The 25,067-nt window shown below is 46.6% G+C and overlaps 1 protein-coding gene across 1 annotated transcript in view; it reads left to right on the top strand.

The window, feature by feature from the left end:
- QSOX1 (quiescin sulfhydryl oxidase 1) overlaps window positions 1–25,067 on the top strand; it is a 428,334-nt gene that overhangs the window by 340,812 nt on the left and 62,455 nt on the right. The window lies entirely within an intron of this gene.

Genomic DNA, 25,067 nt, shown 5'->3' with positions numbered 1-25,067 from the left:
TAGTACTTTGCAGCATGCATCAAATACAATTTCATGTTCTATGCAAATGGCCGTACATTGAAACTACAACTGATGACGGGTGTAATGCTTGCAGAAGCCTCTGTCTTGCTACATCTAGGGCCTCATCCAACTATGCCATAGGATCCAAGTTGCACCTCACTAATGAAGCCCAACAAGGCTGAGCCAGTCTGGGGTTATTTGTGGTTCATAGCATGTGTGGCTGTATATAGACATGCTGTGCATACTCCTGTATCTAGTGTTGGGCTCAGACTGCTGCAACTTGTTTTTATTTTAAGAAGTCTTTAGAGTCACATGGAATTATGTGACTACTACCTTAGTTGGCAATGCGCTTAGGCGCCGACTCCATTGTTAGATTTTTTTCTCCACCATCAGGTTCAGAAGCATATTGACGGTGCTCTCGAGCTCTATATTGTCAACATTTATTTCTTCAAGCCTGCACAGTCAAATCTTCTACTGCAGTTGCTGAGAAGATTTCTTTATCGACCGTTGTCCTTTTTCTTCCCACTCAATGTGCTTCAGAGGCAGTTACTGAAGACTGGGTCCCTAGCTCTCAGGGCTCCACGCATCATCCATCGTCAGCTCCTGAGAATGATGAGGCGTAGAGGGTGATGGACTGGATACCCTTCAGAAAATGTCCTCCGTGCCACACCAGATACCGCTGGCCCGACCTCCGCAAGTGCTTTAATCTGTCTTTCCCCCCGGTCACAACACCACCTGCACCTTCTGCTTGGCTTTCAGGTGCAAGAAGACCCTTTACTAATGGAGAGACAGATGCTGGGCACACATCAACATGTGGTGGTCCATAGAAGACACACCGGACAACTTCAACGAAGCTGACCTCCTCAAAGCCCAAGAAGAAAAGGCTGCAGTGTTGTCAGATATCCCAGCCAGAGGTCATTGATTCCGGCTCCCCTGAACCAAAAGAAGAGAGGGATGAAGACATTTTATCCACCTCACTGGACACCAGCTCTTGCACTAAGTCCACCATGAGAGCTGTGAGTATGGTTGAAGCCAAAGTATGTAAACCTGGTTCCAAATTGTACATTGAGGCAGAGAACGGCCCCTGTGGGGTTAAAACATTGAGTTTCATGCACACGCCCCTGCCGCCTGCTGTTCCTCAGTTACCTTCGGGCTCCGGTCAGCACCTAAAGCAAGACACCAAAGCTAAGATGGGATCCAGCCAAGAGCTCCAAACTCCATTTGACTTCGAGTCTGAAAAAGCCTGTTGGCACAGTGACTCCATAACATGCTTCAAAGCCAAAGGCCCCACCGGCATCAAGCCTCATTTGTCGCCTAGGCCACTTTCCACGGGCAACTTCAAGAACTTTGACTGAGCCATTCTTCAAAAGCTCCAGCAAGAGTCTGATGAGTCAGGGAATTATTTCCATCCGTCTCAGTATGAGGAACATCCCTTCAGGCACTGAAGAGAATATGCCCAAAAAGAGGAGGCGGGCCTTTGATCGAGACATGCCAGCATTGGACGACTCTTTCCAGCCTGCAGCGCAAAAAAGACAGAGTCAAAGCTACCAGTCTCCCACCTGCCCCTTCACCATCTCCACTTCCCCCACCACCACCACCTCCTCGATTCTCCACAACGATCTTCACAGTGCTGCATTGACATCGGAAGTCCTAGTCCCCATTCCCAATCAGAGGACTAAGACCCACCCTCTTTGGTCCACAGATGGCCTGTGGAATGCTTATGATATAGACCCCCCATGGGGTGCAAACCTGTAGCATTTCCCACTGAGGGCTTCCCCCAACAACTCTGCAGCATACCATGGGGTAATACAGCGGGCAGTGGCATACCATAAGGTGGATATGCACACTACTCCTGAGGAAGAAGATTTTCTGGTAGGGATGCTCTCTAGATCGGAACACTGTCCAGTTTCTCCCAATGTTAAAGGGGAAGTTTTAGATTGCCCCTAATACCTTTAGTGGCCAGTCAAATCTTGGGTGGTTACACCCAGAGTGGAAAAGACAAAAGACGTTTAAGGAAAATGCTACTTACCAGTATGCATTTGTTCTTGGCATGTAGAGCTGCAGAATATCATACTTTTGCATAGATCGCCATCTGGTGTTGGTCTTGGATGCTTGCACCTTATTGTTGTCTTGGAAGAAGTCTTTTGTAATCAGAAGATAGGTGACTCCTCCCTTGGACGATAGTGCACATGGGCATCGACTCCATCCTTAGATTGTTTTTCGCCATGATGGGAAATGATGGAGTTTGTAAGAAACAGAAAAGATGTCCATGTGAATATATCTAAGTAAGATAACACTGCAACAGATACAGGTTCCGGGGAGGTGGGTGGGCGTATGATATTCTGCAGCTCTACATGCCAAGAACAGATGCATACTGGTAAGTAGCATTTTCCGTTCGAGGCATATGAGCTGCAGAATTCATACTTTTGCATAGACTGTACAGCAGTGTCTCCCCTAGCGGTGGTCTCCTGTATCTGTTGCAGTTGTTTGGAAAAGTGTCTTAAGAACAGCCTGGCCTACATAAGCCTATTGCTTCGCCTGCACGTCTACACAATAGTGTTTGGTGAAGGTGTATGTAGTAGACCATGTCGCTGATTTACAAATGTCTTCTAGGGGAATGTTCCCTAAGAATGCCCTGGAAGCCCCTATTTTGCGTGTTGAGTGCGCTCTAGGGGGAATTGTTAATGTGCGTTTTGCTTTCTGGTAGCATATTTGAATGCATTTGACTATCCACCTGGCAATCCCAGCTTTGGAGATGGGGTTCCCTTTTTGTGGTGGTGAGAAAGCTACAAACAGTTGGTTTGTCTTTCTAAAATGTTTAATCCTGTCAATGTAAGAAAGTATGGCTCTTTTTACGCCAAGTGTGTGAAGAGCTCTCTCTGCTACGGAATCTGGGTTTTGGAAAAACACTGGTAACTCTACCGATTGATTAAGATGAAAAGCAGAGATTACTTTGGGAAGGAATTTTGGATTTGTTCTAAGAACCACCTTGTTACGATGTATTTGTAAGAATGGTTCTTGTATGGTTAAAGCCTGGATCTCACTTACTCTCCTGAGAGAGGCGATTGCGACAAGGAAAGCTACTTTCCATGTAAGGAACTGCAGTTCACATTTGTGTAAAAGTTCAAATGGGGGACCCATGAGCCTAGTAAGAACAATGTTTAGGTTCCACACTGGAGAGGGTGGCAGTTTGGGAGGAATTATCCTTTTAAGGCCTTCCATAAAAGCTTTGATAGCGGGTACTCTGAACAATGACAAATGTCTGTTTTGCAGGTAGGCGGCAAGAGCAGCCAGATGTAATCTTATGGATGAATATGCTAGATTACATCTTTTTGGACGCAGCAAATAGCAAATGATGTTCTGAATGGAAGCATCTAGCGGGTCAATTTTGTTGTTATTGCAGTAAATGATGAATCGCTTCCATTTGGCTGCATAGCAAGCTCTAGTAAGAGGGCGTCTGGCTTCTTTGATAATGTTCATACAGTCCGGTGGGAGATTAAGATAACCAGACTCTAGGACTTCAGGAGCCAGATTGCTAGATTCAGTTGTGCTGGACTTGGGTGACGTATCTCTCCAAGGTTCTGCGTCAGCAGCTTTGGGGAGAGATGTCGTTTTTTTATGTGGAACTACTGAGAGTTCGAGGAGTGTTGTGTACCATGGTTACCGTGCCCATGTGGGAGCAACTAGGATCATCTTGAGAGACTGTTGCTTGAGCTTGCGTACTACTAGCGGAATGAGTGGGAGCATCGAAAAAGCGTACGCAAATCTACCTGAACAGTTCATCCATATCGCATTGCCCTTGGACAACGGGTGTGGAAACCTGGCGGCGAAGGTTGGGTATTTTGAGTTTTTGTGTGTGGCGAACAGATCTATGTCTGGGTGGCCCCACATCTGGAAAAATGGTTGAAGAAATGGAGGATGAAGTTCCCATTCGTATATCTGCTGTGTCTGACGACTTAGCAGATCCGCAATCTGATTTTGCACCCCTGGAAGATGTCCTGCCAGAAGATATATGTTTTGCGGAATGGCCCATCTCCATATGCTTTGCGCTAGATGAGAGAGCTGCAAAGAATGCGTTCCTCCTTGTTTCTGTATGTAATACATTGCTGTCATATTGTCCGTGCAGACCAGGACAGTCTTCTTAAGGAGATGTGCTTGGAATGACTTTAACGCAAGAAATATTGTTAGTAATTCTAGGTGATTGATGTGGAGCACTTTCTGTTGAGTGGTTCACCTGCCCTGAATTGTATGGTTTAGGAGATGGGCTCCTCAGCTGGTGAGCGATGCGTCGGTTGTTAACACTATCTGTGGAACTGGCTCTAGGAACAGCCACCCTCTGTAAAGGTTTTGTGTGCTCCACCACTGCAGAGATAAATGTGTGCGGCTGTCTACCAACACCAGATCTGTAAGTTGACCTTGAGCCTGTTTCCACTGATATGATAAGCATTCCTGTAAAGGCTGCATCTGAAGTCTTGCGTGAGGTACAATGAAAATGCAAGAGGCCATCATTCCTATGAGCTGCATAAACACTCGAGCTGGGAGGGAGTGTTGGGATTGAAATTTTGTGATGAGGGTTTGCATACTGGCTATCCTGGCTGGATTGGGGTGTGCTAGAGCTTTAGAAGTGTCTATTGTGGCCCCTAGCTACTGATGTAGGTAGGAGGGCTGTAGATGCGACTTGGTGTGGTTTATTGTGAACCCCAAGTCATGTAGCAGCTGAATTGTTTGAAAAGTGTAGTGAACACACTGGTTGTATAACTTGGCTATTTATCAGCCAGTCGTCCAGGTATGGAAACACATGAATCTGCTGTCTTCGCAAGTGAGCGGCTACTAAAGCAAGACACTTTGTGAAGACCCTGGGTGCTGTGGTCACTCTGAATGGGAGGACTTTGAACTGATAATGTTGGCCGTCCACTGTAAACCTTAGATATTTCCTGTGAGCAGGGTGTATGGGAATATGGAAGTAGGTGTCCTTGAGATCTAATGTGGCAAGGAAATCGCTTTGTTGAAGCAGTGGAAGGACTTGTTGAAGAGTGATCATGTGAAAATGATCTGACTGTATGTAGAAATTGAGAGGTCTGAGGTTCCGTATTGGTTTGAGAGTACCGTCCTTCTTGGGGATTAGAAAATATAGGGAGTAAACCCCTGTCCCTTGATGCTGTAGGGGAACTGGTTCTATTGCATGCTTTTGAAGCAGTGAGAAAACTTCCTGTTTGAGGAGCGTTAGATGTTCTGTGGACATCGGGCACTGTTTGGGCGGTATGTTGGGGGGAGTTGCAGTAAGTTCCAGGCAGTAACCATTCTGGATAATTTGTCTTACCCACCTGTCTTTAGTGATGGAATTCCAGGCAGGCCGGAACTGTGAGAGTCTCCCTTCGACCGGAGTGGAATGGTTTGGAGGGAGTGGAGGGAAGTCACTGTTTGTTAGTGGGGGAGGTGCGAGTGTTGTTACCTCGGCCTCTCCCTTTGTTATTTCCCCTGTACCCACCTCTGAAATATCCCTTGTTGGGGGATGTTTGTGTGGGGTTTTTATAGGAGGAGGAAGCAGTGTCTGTGCTGATGTTTTTGGATGCGTCCCTATAAAAGGAGCAACGAAAGGAGCCTCGTGTTGAAGGAGACTGGAATGCTCCCATAGAGTTTGCAGTTTCAGTATCTTTTTTCATTTTCTCTAAAGCTGTGTCTACAGCTGGGCCAAAAAGTTGTTCTTGATTGAACGGTTGATTCAGGATAGTAGTTTGCACTTCTTGTTTGAAACCAGAAATGCGCAACCATGCATGTCTGCGTTATAACACACTAGTGTTGATAGATCTAGATGCGGTGTCTGCTGCATTGAGGGCACATTTAATGGATGCATTTGCAATTAACTTGTCCTTCTGAATCAAATCATTGGCTTTGGCTTTATATTGGTCAGGCAAATGTTGCATTAGGTCTTCAAGCTGGTCGTAGTGAGCCCTATCATACCTGGCAAGCAATGCTTCTGCATTAGCTATTCTCCAGTGATTAGCTGCCTGAGAGGCAACTTGTTTGCCTGAGGCATCTAGTAATTTAGACTCCTTATCTGGAGGTGAAGCATCACCGGAGGTTTGAGAGTTGGCACGCTTCCGTGCATTGGTCACTACCAGTGAATCTAAAGGGAGTTGACCTTTAATGTAGGTGGGATTATTAGGGGCGTGTTTATATTTTTTATCAATCCAAGGATTGAGAATCCTGGTCCTGACAGGGTCTTTGAAGACGTCCGGTGCATGTTTAATGACACCTTTGAGCATGGGTAGTGTTTGTACTGTCTTTTGTGACTGCAAAGGTATCTACAAGGAAGTCTTCCTCCGTGGGGTCTGAATGCATTTGGACACCATGATATTGGGCAGCCCTATCAATGAGCTGGCTAAACCCAATGTTGTCATCTGGGGGAGATGGCCTTGTGGGGTATGCATCTGGATCAGGAAGGTCTGGAGAATCTACAGGGCTATCGTAGTCGTCCCATGTGTCCTCTGGTATGCTAGTGTCATCATCAGGATCATTGAAAGGGTTACTATGTGGATCCCCACCCCCTAACTCATTATCATCCTGTGGTGGTGGTGAATATGGAGAAAGTATGGGAGACTTTATAGGAGAGGAAGGCTTAGTAGGAAGAACAGGAGAGGAGGGTCTTAGTGGTGAAGTTGCAAAGTCCCTTTTCATTACAGGCACCTCAGGAGTGTGTGGGGTGTCCAATTTCCTCTTCTTGGCTGGGAGACTGACAATATGGCCTGTTTTAGGGTCCACATGCAATGTCTTTTGTTTCGGATCGACAGGATCTGGTCGAAACAGTTCTTCCTCACTGGTGTCTGCTCTTGGTGCCGACTTTTTCGGTTCCGAACGCGACTTGGATTTCTGCTCTGGAGCCTTAGAAGGGCTTATGGATCCTTCGACTTCGGTGTCGAGTCGTAGATCTTTTGCGGATCCGAAGGTTTTCGAGGTTTGTTCGGATCCGAGGCTTTTTAGTGCCGAAGTGCTCGGTGCCGAGGCCTTTGTGGAAACAGCGGGAGTAGGATGCGTTCCCGATTGTGGCACCGACTGTGTTTTTGGGGCACCGACGTGCGGCTTGCTCAGTCCCGAGCCGTGGGAAGGCTTCTCCTTTGTCTTTGGAGCTGGGTCTGGGGGCGGGGCTTCAGAAGTTTTCTTTCGATCGCGACTAAGGCCTTCAGGCGAAGCCTTGACTGGAGCCTTTTGTTTTTCGGGTGGGGTTGGGCAGGGGCAGTTGTACTCACTCGTTGACCTGGAGTGATGTTGTCATCAGAGTCATCTGCTTCGGATACGATATCGAGATCCTCCAAATCCTCTGCCTCTGGAACATCGGGGCCTTCATCGAAGATGTCTACTCACACCGGTGCAGCCTGTTGTGCCATAACTTGTCGTCGAGCCCGGCGATCACGGATAGTCTTCATGGGCCGGAAGGAGGCGCAGGCTTGGCAATCTTTTTCTTCGTGTTCCGGCGAGAGACAAAGGTTTCAGACCTTGTGTTGGTCGCTGTATGGGAATTTAGCTCCACACTCTGGGCATTTTTTGAATGGCATTCTTTCCATTAGCCTTAGGCCTGAATGGCGTTCAGTGGGAGGAAATGGAGGATCTATTGCAGCAAATCCTTAAGAAGTTTAGAAAAAGGGGGAGGAAATCTTTTTAGATGATAAAATCATCTCCAACGCCACCATATGTTGCACCCTTGATGAAGCCGATATTGCAGTCAGAGGAGCAAATATCTCCATCTTACCTCTTTAGCACTTCCAGCTTCGTAAATCCAGCTTCAAGACAGAAGTTCAACAGTATCCCATCAGTCTACGATTTGATGAAGAACACCTCTTTGGTCCACAGGTTGATAAGATGCTCTGTAAAATTAAGGAGGACAGCAACACGGCTAAGGCTATTGGTACCCTCCAGACTATGGCGGGTAGAGGATCCTTACGGTTGTCAAAATACAGAGGTAGTTCTAAGACCACCTCTCCAGCCAAGACCCAGTTGTACCAAAGGTATCAGCAGACCTACCACCAGCAAGGGTGTTCAGGCTGGGCACTTTCCATGGCAACAAATCCAACAAAGGCAGAGGCAAAGGAACGACTATTGAATTGCCTCACATCCCTCACGATCACACAACACCTGTGAGTGGAGACTACAAGGGTTCCTTCCTTCCTGGGAGGAAATCACCCCAGACCTGCAGGTTCTGCCAATCACTGAGCACAGCTATTGCCTGGAACTCCTTTCAATCCCATCCCACGCACTCACCCTCAGCCCGGAGCACCTTCGCCTCCTGGTAGAACTAATGTCTCTGCTACATTGGGGAAAGGAGCTTTACTCCCTCTACTTCTTCATTCTCAAGAATGATGGCTCCCTCTGGCCAATCCTTTACCCAGATCTCTCAACAAATACATCCCTTCAGAACATTTCCATATGACCACCTTGCACGATGTCATCCCTCTGCTGCAGAAACTACATGACCACACTAGACCTGAAGGACTCCTACTTTCATATGCCGTTTCACCCGGTTCACTGACGCTACCTCTGCTTCAGAGCAGCACGACTAATTGAAAGTGTTGCCTTTGTGGGTCACCTCAGCTCCTAGAGTATTCACAAAATGTCTAGCGGGGGTAGCCGCCAACCTCAGAAGAGGGGCACACGGGTGTTCCTCTATCTAGATGATTGGTTGATCAAGAGCGCTAGCAGCCAGTACTGCCTTTCTATCACCCAAGCTGCTATCTCCCTGCTCCACAGCTTGGAATATATCATTAATGTCACCAGGTCTCATCTTCAGCCCCTTCAAGTTCAGCTGTTCTTAGGGTCCATTATAAATGTAGTTACTGGCAAAGCATACCCAAACTAACAAAGAGTGGCGGCATATCAGCAACTACTGTGGTGGAACAGCAACAACTTGTTGCAAGGCCCTTTATGGACTCCGTTCCGACGGTGACCATCACCACAGGTGCATCCATTACAGACTCTGGGTGCATCTCAAAAGAATTACAGACCAAAGAGGTCTCCATATCAACCATCTGGAACTTCTAGTCATCCAGCTAACCCTCAAAGCATTTATAACGGGACATTCAAGGCAAGGTAGTCCTGATACTAACAGTCAGCATGACCGCTATGTACTATCTTCACAAACAGAGTGGCACACATTCCCCACAGTCATGAACGCTAGCTCTGCAAATTTGGCATTGGGAGATTCGCCATCGGATACGCCACCTGGTGGAGTAATTCCCATGGGCGGACAACAACTTTGCAGTCTTACTCAACAGGCTACAGCAGCAAGTCCACGATTGGGAACTCCACCCTCAAGTCCTACTCCTGTACTTAGGCTGGTGGGGTATCCCAATCATAGATCTCTTTGAAACACATGAAATAAAAACTTTGCCTCCAGGTTTCCACGCCCTCACTCCATGGACAATGCTCTATGGATGAACTGGTCAGGGATCTTTGCTTATGCTTTTCTTCCTCACCCACTTCTCCCTTTATGTAATGAAAACGCTTCTGCAAATATCGCTCACTTTCATCCTTGATAGATCACACCTGGGCCAGACAACAGTGGTTCTCAACTCTTCTAGAGATGTCCACTTCCCATGAGGAACTCTCCAACAGACAGATCACCTTCTTACACATCACCAAGCACAGTGGAACACCCAAATCCCAGGCATCTCAACCTTGCAGACTGGCTCATGAGGTCCTAGAATTTGGACACATCAATCTACCTCAAGAATGCATGGACATCCTGAAGGAAGCCTGCAGACCCATTATGCGAGCCTGCTGTGCCTGTCAAAAGGTTTGTCCACTCTTCTCAAATTGCCTAGACCCTCCTTAAACCAGCTGTTTAAGACATTATATACCAACTCCTGCATTTATAAAAAAAAAAATCAGGTCTAGCCTACACCTTTATACGCCTGCACCTAGCTGCTATTGCAACTCATAAGCAGAACAGGGAACACTGTTAAATATCAGTGTCATCAAAACCTTCATGGAAGGCCTTAAAAGGGTAATCTCTGCCGGGGTGCCACTGGCCCTAGCCTTGAATCTTAGTATCATCCTAACCAGGCTCACGGGCCCTCCTTTAGAACCACTACACTCTTGCATTTGACAATTCCTTTCATGGAAGGCCGTCTTTCTCAGACTTATTACATTGCTAAGACTTGTTAGACAATTGCAAGTCCTTAAACTAGAGTAGTCCTCCTTTCAAGTCCACAAACTCAGAATCATTCTTGGGGCTAACCCTAGGTTCTTAACCAAGGCTGTGTCACCTTTACATCTCCACCAAACCATAGAGCTCCCAGTCACACACTGGACGCTAAATGTGCCATAATGTACTACATCGACAGGACTAAATCCTTTTGCAAAACCCAGAGCTTTTTGTTGCATTTGCTAAACCTCATAAAGGTCATCCTATATCAAAGGCAGTTATAGCCAGTTGGATCGTTAATTGCATTCAAATCTCTTACCTTAAAGCCAAGAAAGTAACACCTTCCCTTCCCAGGTCACACTCTACCTATAAGAAGGGCACAACTATGTCCTTCCTAGGAAATATCCAGATAGCTGACATCTGTAGAGTAGCTACATGATCAACTCCACACACCGTCACTAAGCAATACTTTGTGGACTTCATGGCAAGGCAACAAGCTAGAGTCAATCAACAGGTCATAAAGACTTTGTTCCAGACATCTGCCCCATCCACTGGCTAACTACTGCTTATGGGAATACTCCTTTACAATCTATGCAGAGAGGGTATCTACTGCCACACAGGCTTCGAGCGGAATATGATACATATACTGCAAGCATCTGTTCGTGGTGTGTAGTGCTGTAGATTCCCTTGGGGCCAGTGGTTGCGATGATATCCTCTCTTTTAACCTTTTGTTTTTTACGTACATCACACGCATGGTCATCATACTGCCCTACCACTACTCCATACTTCAGCACCTGGATACCCTCACGATTGACAAGCAGCACTCTACAAATCCACCTTCCAATACATTAAGTTACTCTCACCTGCTGTATGGAAAACAATCAAACAAAGAAGTTGGTGTCCATGCACATTGCCAGCTAAGGGTGAAGTCACATAATACCTTGTGACTTGAAAAACTTCTTCCATCAAAAACAAGCTTTAACCATCTGAGCCCAACACTAGATAGCAGGAAAATGCTTAGCATGGGAATCTATAGCACTTCACGCTATGAAGAGATGCTTACAGGGTGTAACATATTTATTTTATTTCAGAGGAGATATGGCCTGGCAGTGCAAGTAGTACTGTCCTTAATGGAGGACCAAAACTGATCTGTGCAGTGCAGTGCAGAAAAAAACAATTGACTGGAATGCAGTCTGAGTAATTCTTATAGGCTGTGACTTTGGCAAGCATGCCATTCATCACCTTCAATGGTTTTAAGTTTGACAGCTATACTCAGACGTGCATCCCATGTTTGATGCCACAGAATCTTAATTGTAGCCTACTGATTAAGCCAAACAAGGTCAAACGTGTTCTAGAGTTGTTTTTGTTCCTGTTCACAGAAGTTAGATCCTGTCAATGAAGGCTGTATTGAACAGAGCCAAGACTTACTTGTATATCAATCAATACATTTGTAGAGCGTGCTACTCACCCGTGAGGGTCTCAAGGTGCTGAGGGCGGGGAGGTGGGGTGAGAGGGAAGGCAGCTACTGGTGGAACAGCCATGTCTTGAGGCATCTCCTGAAGGTCAGCAGGTCCTGGGTCTTACGTAGATGGGTGGGGAGGGTATTCTATGTCTTTGCGGCAAGGTAGGAGAAGGATCTGCTGCCGGTGGTCGTTCGACGGATGCGTGGGACGGTGGCGAGGGCGAGGTCGGCGGAGCGCAGTTGGCGGTTCGGGGTGTAGAAGTACAGTTGTTCGTTGAGGTATGCTGGTCCGGCGTTGTGGAGAGCTTTGTGCACGTGGGTAAGGAGCCTGAAGGTGATCCTCGTGTTGACCGGGAGTCAATGCAGGTCTTGTAGGTGGGTGGTGATGTGGCGGGTGAGTCCGGGGACAAGGCGTGCGGAGGCGTTCTGTATGCGCTGGAGTCTCTTCTGGAGTGTAGCCACGGTTCCTGCGTAGAGTGCGTTGCCGTAGTCGAGCCTGCTGCTGACGAGCGCCTGGGTGACCGTTCTCTTGTTTTCGGTGGGGATCCATCTGTAGATTTTCCGGAGCATTCGGAGGGTGTTGAAGCGGGAGTAGGAGACGGCGTTGACTTGCTGGGTCATGGCGAGTGTTGAGTCCAGGATGAACCCCAGATGACGTGCGTAGTTTGTGGGTGTCGGGGGAGCTTCCAGCGCAGTAGGTCTCCAGGAGTCGTCCCATGCTGTGGGTGTGGATACGAGAATGAGGACCTCCGTCTTGTCCGAGTTCAGTTTCAGGTGGCTGGTCTTCATCCATTCTGCGACGGCCTTCATTCCCATGTGGAGGTTGGATTTGGCGATGGCCGGGTCTTTGGTGAGGGAGAGGATCAGCTGCATGTCGTCGGCGTACGAGACGATGTTGAGGTGGTGTTAACAGACTATGTTGGCGAGCGGAGCCATGTAGATGTTAAAGAGGGTTGGGCTGAGGGATGATCCTTGGTGTACGCCGCAGGTGATTGTGGTGGCTTCGGAGCGGTACGGGGGAGGCGGACTCTCTGGGTTCTGCCAGTGAGGAAGGAGGTGATCTAGTCCAGGGTTGCCTCGGTTCCCCGCGTCGTGGAGGCATGTGTGAAGGGTGTGGTGGCAGACTGTGTCGAAAGCGGCCGAGAGGTCCAGGAGGACGAGGGCCGCGGTCTCGCCCTTGGTCCTGATGTCGTCGGTGGCGTCGATGAGGGTGGTCTCGGTGCTATGGTCGCTGCGGAAGCTGGATTTGGAGGAGTCCAGTATGATGTTCTCCTCCAGGAAGAGGGTCAGTTGTCTGTCTGCTCAATGACTTTTTGCTGGGAGCAGGGAGATGGGTCGGAAGTTCTTGAGGTCCTTTGGGTACGCCTTGGGTTTCTTGAGGAGGGCATTGATTTTGGCGTGTTTCCAGCTCTCTGGGAAGGTGGAGGTCTCGAAGGAGCTGTTGATGATCTTTCAAAGTTGGGGTGCGATGATGGTACTTGCCTTGTTGTAGATGTGGTGGGGGCAGGGGTCGGAAGGTGAGCCGGAGTGGATGGTGTTCATGCTTTTGGCGGTTTCTTCGTCGTTGACGTTGTTCCAGGAGAGCAGAAGGTCAGTGCGTTCGGTGGGTGTAGATTCTGGGGTGTCGGCGTCTGCCCTTAGCATCTGGGTATCGAAGAAGTTGTAGATGTCTGCGATTTTGCGGTGGAAGAAGGTAGCCAGGGACTCGCAGAGTTCTTGTGATGGTGGGATGTCGTTAGAACTGGAGCTGGGGGTGGCGAGTTCTTTCACGGTGTTGAAGAGCTCTTTACTGTTGAGTGCGTTGTTGTCTATGTGTTCCTTGAAGGAGGTTCTTTTGGCGGATCTGATGAGCTGGTGGTGTCTGCGTCTGGCGTTCATGAGGGCTGCGTGGCTGTCTGGTCCTTGCGCCATTGCTTCTCGAGTTTTTTGCAGGAATGCTTGGAGTTCTGGAGGTCGTCGTTGAACCAGATGGCTCTGGTGTTGGTGTTTCTGTTGGAGGGTTTCCTGATTGGGGCACGTGTGTTGGTGCAGTCGTCTATTCATGCTCTGAAGTTGTGGGGTGCTGCGTTGGTCTCGGAGAGCTCGGGGGGAGGGTCTCGGGTAGTGCGGTGATGAGCAGGTCTTCAGTGACTTTTTCCAGCTGCGGTGTGGGATGCGTTGCGGTTTGTTGTGTGCAGTGAGTTCTCGAAGAAGTGGATGCAGTGGTGGTCAGTCCAGTGGAGTTCGGTGGTGTGGCTGAAGGTGACATGGTTGCTGGCGGAGAAGATAGGGTCGAGCGTGTGTCCAGCGGAGTGGGTGGGTGTTGTGACTAGTTGTTTGAGTCCGAGGTTGTCGATCAGTGTTATGGAGTTGTTGTCGTTCTCTAGGTGGAAGTTCAGGTCTCCGAGAAGGATGTAGTCTGTGGAGGCGATGGCGTGCGTGCTGATGAGGTCGGCGATGGATTCGCTGAACTGTGGTCGAGGGTCTGTAAACGAGGGTTCCTCTGAGGGTGGTGGTGGTGTTGTTGACGTCGATCTGGAAGTGTAGGTGTTCGGCCATGTTGAGGGCGTCTTCGGTGCTGGTTGAGACTCTGATGGTGTCCCTGTGGATGATGGCGATTCCTCTTTCAGGTTTGTTGTTGTTCCGGTCTCTGCGCGTGATCTTGTAGCCGTCGGTTATGGCTATGGCTATGTCCGGTGCCGAGGAGGCGACGTCCGGGGCGTAGGAGTCGAGCAGGTCCCAGAGTTAGACGGCGTGCTTGTGGACTGAGCGGGTGTTGAGCAGTATGCAGCTGAGATGGTTATGGCCTGCAGTGTTGTGATGGGCAGGGCGTGCTGGTGTGCGCTGGCTGGAGAAGCTGCAGCAACGGCAAGTGAAGGGTCCGTGGGTGCTCTTTGAGGAGGCCTGGAAGCAGGTGGAGCTTCAGCGGTCGTGGAGTGCGTGGAGGGTGTTTGCATCGTAGCGGCGTCAGGTCCTGTGGAGCTCGCGGGGGCCAGGGGGTCTGGCGCTCCAGGCACGGACGGGCGCAGACAGGCTTGCCTTAGGTGCGCCTTCGGCGTGCCAGCGGCGCAACCCCGCTACCTGTCTATGTAGCACAGTTGGCATAAAAACTGTCGACCCAAATACGGACCGAACAATTGTTAGTGGCTAAGACTTTTGGCAGGATTCTACCCATCCATTTTGCTGCTTTAATATGTGATGCCCCAGTATTGACTGATCTGCCCAGGCGGGTCGTGTGCTGAGTGTCTCATTGCATACAAGCTGCACCTCACTGATGAGGCCCATCATGGTTGAAACTGGTTTTGGTTGCTTCTGTTCAGAGGTGATGGGTATGACAGTTTCTTTGGTAATGTTCCTGTGGAAGCGCTACCAAGACTGTTTTGCATTTGGTTGAAACCAGCTTGGAGTGGGACGGTGGGCAAAAAACAATGGACCGAAATACAGCTCCAAATCATTGCCAGTGCCTCAGACTTTTAGAACTATTATACCCATCACCTTTTGTTATTTCTATGTAATGGGCTACCCTATTAACCTTAGGGGGGATTGAGCTAAATATGGTATTAGGTAAAAGGAACCCTATCAGAATTAAATTCCTATGCATTGTGGTGGAAGTGTGTTGCTTCAATTTGCATATCCTGTTCCTTACTTATGATTATGTCTTATCCTCCTTTTGTTTTTCTTGCTTTTTTCTTCTAAGATCAAAGGCTGATAACAGTAGGTAACAATTTTATTGGTTATATTTGTTCAGAAAAATTATGCACAATATTTTTTTTTATTGTTTTTATTTTGGAGTATACAGTCATCAGCCCACATTTTCATTGCACGTAAATACATCATGCACAATTGATGTCGAATCAAAATACAGTTCGTAGAATTAAGCACCCTCCCTGGATCTACGATGCTCCCAGGACTACCCGGGGTTCAGACTCCAAATGACATCATGGAGTACATTTGCAAATGCTAGGAGCGCTGTACATCCCTGATAAGGTAAACAATTAATAATAATACACAAAACAGATAAAACATGAAAAATAAAACCTAGGCAGCAAGTGGTAGAGGCAATGTATTATTCATATCCCTAAGAAACATAGACAGGCTCAACATATTTCAGTGTCCATACCACTCCTCCCTCTGGATGGACACATAGTACACTAAGTAACAGGTTGACGAGGCCAAGCCGTGAGGCATCTGTTCCTATCCATGGCCATCCGATGACCTAGCTTTGTTGAGGTTTTCACGACTACCTTCATGCTTTCACGAAGACTATCACCTCTCACCCCAGGGGGGGGGTTCTACCAACCACCTAGCCCGTCCTAGCATAATCTGCAGAGGTCAACCAGCCATTCTCACCACAAACATCTGTCCGTTCCCCTCTGCCAGCGATAATTACTCAGACAGGGTATCAGGCATCATCTGCAACTGTGCCCCGTAGTTCCCCATCTGAGATGGGCCATCCGTGTCCCTGCCCAGTCGCCCAGCCATCTGCAGCTTCTCCAGCAGGCCTCCTCACATTTCCGGATCCCAGTCAGCATTCTCATCCTTGTGAACCAAGCGTAAACGTCGCTACTCTGCTACTCCCCATTCGCGCATGTCTGCTCTCCATCTAGTCAGCCTAGGGGGTGCGTCCAATGGATAGTGATGCGGCGTTTAGCTAGCACAAGTCCCAGTAGCGTACATTTATATTGCATTCAGGTCCCAGGTTTGGTAACCAGTGGAATCCAGAGGAGAAAATGCTTGACCGTTGCCTCGACCTGAATTCCCATGGCCTCCCGCATCGTTTCCAATACCCCTGACCGGTAGACCGGGACCCGGGTACAATCCCATGTCATATGGGCAAACGTCGCAGGCTCGCCGCCACAGTGGGGACAGATCAGCTAATGTCATATTAAACGATGCCAACTGGTGTGGGGTCAGGTATGTGCGGTGCAGGTAGTGGAATTGCGTGAGGTTAAAGCGAGCATTGCTGGCCACCTCTCGAACCTGTGCAAACGCTTGCTCCCATTCCCCCTCAGTAAGAGGCAAAGGTAGGTCTGTTAACCACCTGTCCCAGTCCCGGGAGATGTTGACACAATGATCCGCCTTAGGAGCCCCGTACAGGGGGCAAATCAGACCCCTGAAGGAGCCTGGGTCAAAGATCTCCAACAAAGTATGAGATTCTTTGGGAAAGGAGGTCCAAATTTCACAGGCCGTGCCCGATATTTTTACGTTTTGAAAAAATTGTCCCTCTGGGATCTGAAAGCATTCCCAAGCGTCGGTGAAGGAGATAAAAGTCCTGTTGAGGTATAAATCACTAACCACGAGGCAGCCCCCGTCGAACCATCCTGTCAAGTCCATCACTGACTGTGTGTGGCGAAAACTATGGAGCCACTGTAGTGGAAGCGTCCATGTGTATGGAGCCATACGCAAGAGTGACTACCCTCTCCCAGGCCCACTCCACCCGGTGAACCACTTATGCACAATACTTAAAAGTGATTTCCAATGTATTGTCTATATTTGCATCTGTGTTTGCAAATCACACTTGTGGTTATAGCACAACCAGAATACCAATAAAAGTGCTCAATTTCTTTACAACATAAATGTTTTTCAGTAAAGCGGTCTTAGAATTGTACAATTTCTGAATAAAGTTCTGCTGTGTAATCTCTGTTTTTAATATCTGCGGGCTGTCGCTGAACTGTGTTTCTCAGCAATACTTAGTAAGCTTTATTTACCACTAAAACAAATTGGCTCTCATAGTTAGTCTCATCATTTTATTTTTAATTTGTCTGATTCTGTGTATCATCTGGTCTGGTTCAATGTTTTTCGGAACCCTCTACCTCCTTTTTTATGCCTCCACATCCTTTTTAATGCCTTCATTAGGACATGAAAAGTCCTTCTAGTTTTTTTCACTGTATGTGTTCTAGGGAGTAGCCTTGTGCTTATTAGTTTGGGGCTAATAACGTTTTTCCCAGGCAGGCTACTTTTTTCAATTCGATTTTGACTTGAGAGACTTTAATGTTTTGCATTTTGTAGAATTTTCAATGCATTCTTCTGCAATTGCCTGCCTTATTGTAGAAGGAAAATGCTTTTTCTAAAGCGTTTCAGCTGCTGAAATGAGTTCTGGCTTCTTTTATTTCTTTAAAGGTGTTCTCTGTAAAGTTTATTCAACTCCTGTTGCCGACTAGTTTATTTTGCTAACTTCAAGTTCTTAGTTTTACAGAAGCGCTCCTCCATGACAACACTGTTATTAGAAAGCTTCTAGAAGCTCGCTGTTGTTCTCTAGAACATCTACAGAGGGGAACACTGTCCACCAATAGCCCATAGAAATACTAGTGTTGGCATCTGAGAGACCATCTGTTAGAGTTAGAATCCAGGGAGACTCTGACTCCCCCCACCCCTCTTCTTACTCAGCTAAATTTAGATAATTGAAAGGTTTTTTACACAGGTGTCAACGTAGAATCTTAGTCAGCTTCTTTGATCAGAAAATAGGAACCTTGCAATGACAACTTAAGTGCACACATTCCAGTCCTTTGTTTCTTTGCTGGCTGTGCCACACCAGAAATAGACCAACCATATACTAATCAATCATTGCCTGTCTAAAAGGCACAATGTAGCCCAAACTGCCTATACACTTCTAAATAGGAACACGGCATCTCCTTGCTGTTCCTCATCTGTGATGTGTAGTCTGATTCTTAAGGGCACTGAGCTACAGGTCTAAATCTGCAAACACATAACATAACGTGTATTTGTAAATTGCACGTTCACCCGTAGGCATCTTGGCGCTGAACAACAGATGTTTATTGTTGCCCAGCTCAATGGTACTCATTTTATCGACCTCAGATGGCTGAAAGGCTGAGTGGACCCACCTGGATTTGAACCTGGGACCATGAGGTCAAACACAGGCCCCTGCAGTGGATTACATTGGTCAACTGAGCCACCAGACCCAGCTTAAGGTACCTCGCTTAGGAAAAAAAAGCAAAATAATCTTTGAATTAGTCAGTACTACTGGTAAGTGTTCTGGGTCTCCTATCAATCCATCTTTTCTTTTATTGCTGTGCCACTGTAGGCAGGGAGTAACCTTGTGGAATTTTTTTTGGGTGCTGTGCCAAAAGTCACAGTCCAGAACTAACTACCACGCCTTCCTGTCATGTTTTTGCACTTTAGTCAGCCCCCAAAATGAGGGCGAAATACAATAACGCTAAGGATCAGAACAGTTTCCAGGGTCTTGTCTGGGGGGGTTTAGAACTGCCCTGCAGCATCAGAGATCTGTAATAATTTAGATCCCGTTATTATAAAAACAGAACTTTAAATCCTAGAATGCATAGACAGTTTCTGAACTGTGTGAACCACTCACTCACGGATCTGAGAATTTTAAGAGCTATATGTGTTCTTGCCTTTTTTTGTACACTCCTTGTCTTCAGTGGTGTGGTGGAGTGTTTGCGGTTGGTAAAAGTAATCACCCTCTATCGCATGAATACTCAACAACATTTTCCCAGGTGCCACAAAATATGGTCTGTGGTGAGCCAGATGGCCGTATTGATGCCAGCAGTGGGGGTTTGCTGTGGAGATGTTTTGGGGGAAGAGGTGAGGTGGGCATTGGGGGAAGAGGTGAGGTGGGCGTTGGGGGAAGAGGTGAGGTGGGCGTTGGAGAAATGAAGCACACACATAGTCTAGCCGGTGAATTATGGATCTATTTTGAGGGTTTCATTTCATCCTGCCCTGTTAATCCTTCTCTAGTTACTATCACTACATTGGGAAAGTCAAGTGTAAAAATATAAGTAACTTCATTATTAATTGAAATGAAATAGAATTGCACAATATGAAAACAACCTAGAATCAATCTCGACTTTCCCCACTTGACCAAATGCTATCATCCTTGGCAATTGTTTTATTTCACTTCGCCTCCTTTTTCTTCTTTATCACATGTAAGAACACCTTGAAATACATGCATTCAGGATAGGCACTTTACAAAAACTTCTCTTGTGCTTGTTTCTACAAACCATAATGTTGTCCATGTATACTAACAACCCAGGCCACCCAGAAGGTTTGGTGTGGCATTTGACTTGCCTCTTAGATCACTATTGGCATTGTTGTTGGGTGAGAGGAGGAATGAAAGTGTTCTATATTCATTTTTGAAAAATACGTCTCAAAGCACTGATATAATCTAATGTACTAAAGTGAATCTCTTATGAATGTTAATGACAAACTTTTTTGAAATGTGAAGAGAATTTGTCATATTTTTAAACGTTTGTCGCAAGATGTCCTAAAAAACATGAATGTGTTTCTAAAGTTAAGTGGTGCAGGATACCTTAATTCCTTCATTATTCTTACTTCAGATAGCTTGGAAATAAACCCCTTGCCCATCTATTTAACATATTTCTGAATGTTAGTACTTTCCCAAGTAACATGCAGCCCACATGTGAAGGTCTGGGGGTCGCAAGCGGCACCTTGGCCGTATTGGAGAATCATCGTTGTCTAGAGCTTCTTATTCTGAGTTGGTTACAGTACCGAGCGAAGGCCGCGAGATGGCGCGCTTGTGCAAGACTCCACGCAGATGTAGCAGATCTGCTCACGCTTGTCCCTGCCGAACATAATCTGGCCGCGGCTTTGGATGCACTTCGGCTCTCTTCTGAGGAATAGTGGGGCAAGAATATGTAACAAATAAATAGGAACAGCTCTTGGGCCATTCCACCCTCGGGCACAGAAAATGGGAACTTCAGTAGATAGAACACAGTTGAGTTTGCGCATGTAACAATCATGCATACTCACCCTTACAAATTTATTTCAGGGAGGCTTCTCGTTTTACTTCTAGTAGGTGTTACGATTTGCATGTGCGGTCTGTTTCTATTAATTATGCTTTCATTAAGAATTATGAACGCGTCTATACATTCATCTCGACACGCAGCTCTGGGGTGTTAAATTGAGGGGCGCTGCCACGGTCATGTTCACCTCTACCCTCTTCAGCCATAGGTCTTTTGTCATTTCAGCTGTCCATCCACGGTTCATCCTGCCCTGACCCCCAACTCCCCATATTTCCGTCATCTTCGTTGCCTTCTGTCATATTTTCTCTCGCCCGCGGGCTGTTTATCCATCATTTATTCTCGCCCCCTTCTCAACCTCCTAGCCACCCTTCTCGAACCTCACTCTTTCTATATCTTTTTCCGCTTGACCGCCTCTTAACCCGTCTTTCTCCTGTTGAATGTCAGTTGGTCCTCTACCTCGCCTCATTTCTAGCCTCGACGCACTTTTCGTTCCATCGTTCTAACACCCTTTCCCCATTACTCTCCCTTATCCATCTCTCCGTTTCTACAATTATTCCCACGCTCCTAGCTCTTTATTAACCTCTCTCCGCCCTTCTTTCTCTGATCTCTTCGCTCTGGCCACCCTTCCCTCCTTCTCTATCACTCACTCCCCTTCCCGGTCTTTATTTTCCCTCGCCTCTACCCTCCTCCGCGGCCCCTCCCTCTCCCCGGAGTGCCTGTGGTTTTAAAGTGCTGATACTAATCGGATTAGTGCCGAGTTGTTGTCAGAGCAGCCCTTGATGGTCCTCGGAGAGCACTTGAAGTCACGCGCGAGCCCTGGATGCACGCGGCGTCCCCCGAGGCCCGGGCTCTCCGGCGGAGTCTGGAATACAAATAAGGGCTGGACGTGCTGTAATGCGTGCGCGCGCGCTGTCCAGGCCCGCGCTGGCAGCGCTCTCGCGCCACACTCAAGGCTCTAAACACAGCATGCTCCAGGCGCAGTGCTTTACCGTACTCCCAGGTAGAGGTGGGCACGACAACAAATTATGGAGAGAGTCTAAGCAGAGGGTTTTCTTAGTCCTTAGCCTAAGCATCACACATACAGCATGTGGTCACGTAGCAAATACTGTATAAAATATGATAACTATTTCAAACTAAAACATACATATTTATTCTAAATTTAAGTGTTCCAGTGTAATACATAGATATCAGTGCACTGAGTGGCATTTATTTATTTAAAAAAATAAACGCTTGCAAATATAAACATTGAAATATTCAAGAATACCATTATGCACTGATGACGTTCCCGTGAGGCAACAAAGAAAATCAGTTTGTCCATCGCTTTTTATATACATTCCACAATTGTTATATATGAACCAATATTAATGCAAATGAAACCATCGAAGAGTGACATACATATATAGCGCATACCCTGTACTGAATTACTTCATGGTGCGCTCAAAATAGATTGCTCAAGGAAAATTAGGCAGTGTCAAGATATGATCACAAAATGGGTTCAAGTGAGGAATGTGGATATATTTAATTATTAAATTCACCAGTTATAGTTATTTCAAGTAACTATAACTCATCCCCTAAGGCACTTATAACTTGCACCCTCATCATGCACAGTTTTGTCTTCAATGATGTCATTTCAAATGTTGCAGTGATGTTATTAGTGATGTTATAGAACATATATCACACCAACAAATGGAGGGACGAGAGGTCAATACATTCCCTAGTCCTCCCTCATAATACACGTATACACACAAAAAAGAAGAGCAAGTATGTTGTATGCACCTTTTGTGTTATTTTTCAGTGGAAGCCATACTTGGCAAGCCCCACTTGATATTGGCATGCTTTATCATAGGGTCTCTTCTACACCCTTATGCAGACCAACATACAGGGTGGAGTGCAGATATTTTTTTATATAAAAAAATAAATGATGAATTTTATGGATCCACTGTGCAGAAAAACGGTTGAAACCTTCGAAGAAGGTACCTTCATATTTTTATTCCTGGTCCCCCCATGGCAAGGGCGTGAGTAAAAGTTACCTGAGATAACTATAACTGTTGAATTTCAGTGTTTCTTTTTAACTTAAAACATTACATTGTCACTAAAAATTTCACCTAAATATAACGTCAATTTAGCCTTTGTTTTTTTCAGTGAATTTCTAGGGTTTTTTTTAACGAAAAGTAATATTTTAATACCATATGTAAAGACAACCTTTGCCTCACACTGCCTTTGGTTGTGAGCGGCAGGGGGTTGGTTGCGGGGCCTGAACTGCAGGCAGGCCCCCCGTCTAGCCCCCGCGAGCAGCCAATTCCTGCCGCATGAGGAGTTGGCCTCTGGGCCAGGCCCCTTGGCACTTCCACCCTCCCTAGCCACCTGGGGCACCGGGGACCCCATCCCACTAGGGCATTTCTTTTCAGGGAGTGGGGCCAGCACCCCCTCCCCAATCCAGTTTGTGCCCTGGGGACCTAATTCCCTGGAGCTGATGTTATTTTTTTAAGGCGAAGGGCACATGTCCCCCTCCCCTGTCCACTTTGGGCCCCAGGAACCTCACCAAGCCCTCTTTTTTTATCAAGAGGAAGGGAGCGTGCAGCCCCACTCCCCAAGCCAATAGTGGTCCCAGGGACCCCATCCCGAGGGCCAAAACATATATTTTAAGGTGAGATGCCAGCCAAACCCCAGCAGGCAAGCAACCTCCCACCATGCACAGCCTTTGGCCTTGAGCAGCGTGGAGTTGTGCTTAGCCTGTGCCCAGACTCCTGGGTCCAGTCTTCTCGGGCAGTGAGCCCTCCGCTGGGCTGCCAAGCCCCTACTTTGTAAAAAAAAAAAAAAAAAATTTAAGGTTTTCGCAATCTCACAGGTGTACCGCAGGAGCCAGAGAAGCCCAGTGGAAAACACAGGAGATCATGAAAAAAACCAAAAATGTATTTAAATTTGGTCCCCCCCAACATGGTCGAGGGGGGTCTGGGTACCTTACATTCCCTCTTATTCTTCACTTTTTTTTCTTTTCAGGACACTCGGACTGAGTCCCCGTGTCCTGAAATGATGGCCACAAGATTTCTCTTCATGTTGCCGCTAGTAAAAGTGTGAGTTCCCATTGGATTCGCGGGAGCCTTTCTCTTCCGTGGAATCGAGAAGGCAAACAGGAAAAAAGCCCTCTCGACCAATCAGATGGCTCCATTTTCTCATTGGCGCAACCGCAAGACTTTCGCGAACCCAACCATCCAAATATACGAATACTTTTGAACCTGAATATCTCAAGAAATACTAAATGAATGTACACCAAATCACAACAAGCATGCTTTCTGGACCAAGATCTAGATTCCTGCCAAATTTGGAGTAAATCAGTTTAGTAGATTGAGCTATAGCTCTTTTCAAAGAGGCTAATGGAAAATGCATGGGGATTTTGTGTTTTGGGACCCAAACTTTTACGGTTCCCTTCAAAACTCTCCAAGAAGAAACTAAGCAAACAAGGGCACTTTTTTGGAAAGTTTTGTGAAGATTTGTTAAACAGCGCCAAAGGTATTATTAAAAAAAGATTAATTTCCTATGGAAACATAATCTTTATTATAACTACAGAGTGACGACTGCCACTCTGGAATATATATATATATGTATGTGAATATATATGTATATATATATGTATGTATGTATATATGTATGTATATATGTATGTATATATGTATGTATTATATATATGTGTGTATATATGTATGAGTATATATTTATATGTATGAGTATATATGTATTCACTGAAAAAACCATAGGTTTCACACATGTTATAGTTAGCGGAAATTTTACTGATAAAAAACCAATGAAATTCCCCCGTTATAGTTAGTGCGGCAACTATAACTCACGCGACCGCAATCCTCTGCTGATGCTAATACTGTATTTAGACACTTATTTACCCATGTCTTCTTCCATACATCTTTAGCTATACATATATTACAAATATTTTTTTTTCATAAAGACACATATGTCATCAGCAGAAGATTGCGGTCGCGTGAGTTATAGTTGCCTGCACTAACTATAACAGGGGAATTTCATTGGTTTTTTATCACTAAAATTTCCGCTAACTATAACATGTGTGAAACCTATGGTTTTTTCAGTGAATTTGCAAGGTTTTTTAAATGCTAATTCCTAACTATAACGTGTGTGAAACCTATGGTTTTTTAAGTGAATTTGTACGGTTTTTTAAATGCTAAGTTACTTTACGCCATTCGTGGTGTGCGCGCCCAATTAACGCAGTTCGTTCCGTGCGCGCACGGTGCGCTTCACGCACCGTGCGCGCACAGTGAGCACGCGGTGCGCTTCGCGCACCGCGTGCCCACTTTATGCAGTTAGTGCCGTGCACGCACGGTGGGCACGCGGTGCGCTACGCGCACCGCGTGCCCACGTTACGCTAGATGGGCCATGTACGCACGATGCGCTTCGCGCACCGTGCGCACATGGAGGACATATGATGCACTTCGTTTTTAAAGGTAATATTTTAATTTTGGGTGGAGCGAGTGTGGATAATTTTTTTTTTTAATATTTTTTTTTAAATATTTTCGTTTTTCACTTGTGCGATAAGCCATGCACAATTGGTGACCTCCGGTCACCAATTGCACACGGGGTGGGGTTAGTGTGGATAATTTTTTTTTTTTTATATTTTTTTACCGTACGCGTACGGTAAGCGTAATCGGCGAAATTTGCGAAAAAATAAAAATTCCGTTTTTGGCCTTGGGGGATCTTTGGGGACTCCCTCTACATGGCTATGTGT

This window comes from Triturus cristatus, chromosome 4_2 (genome assembly GCF_964204655.1).
Source record: "Triturus cristatus chromosome 4_2, aTriCri1.1, whole genome shotgun sequence".
NCBI classification, from domain to species: domain Eukaryota; kingdom Metazoa; phylum Chordata; class Amphibia; order Caudata; family Salamandridae; genus Triturus; species Triturus cristatus.
The sequence above is the reverse complement of the archived record's forward strand: the minus strand, read 5'-3'. Positions and strand labels throughout refer to the sequence as shown.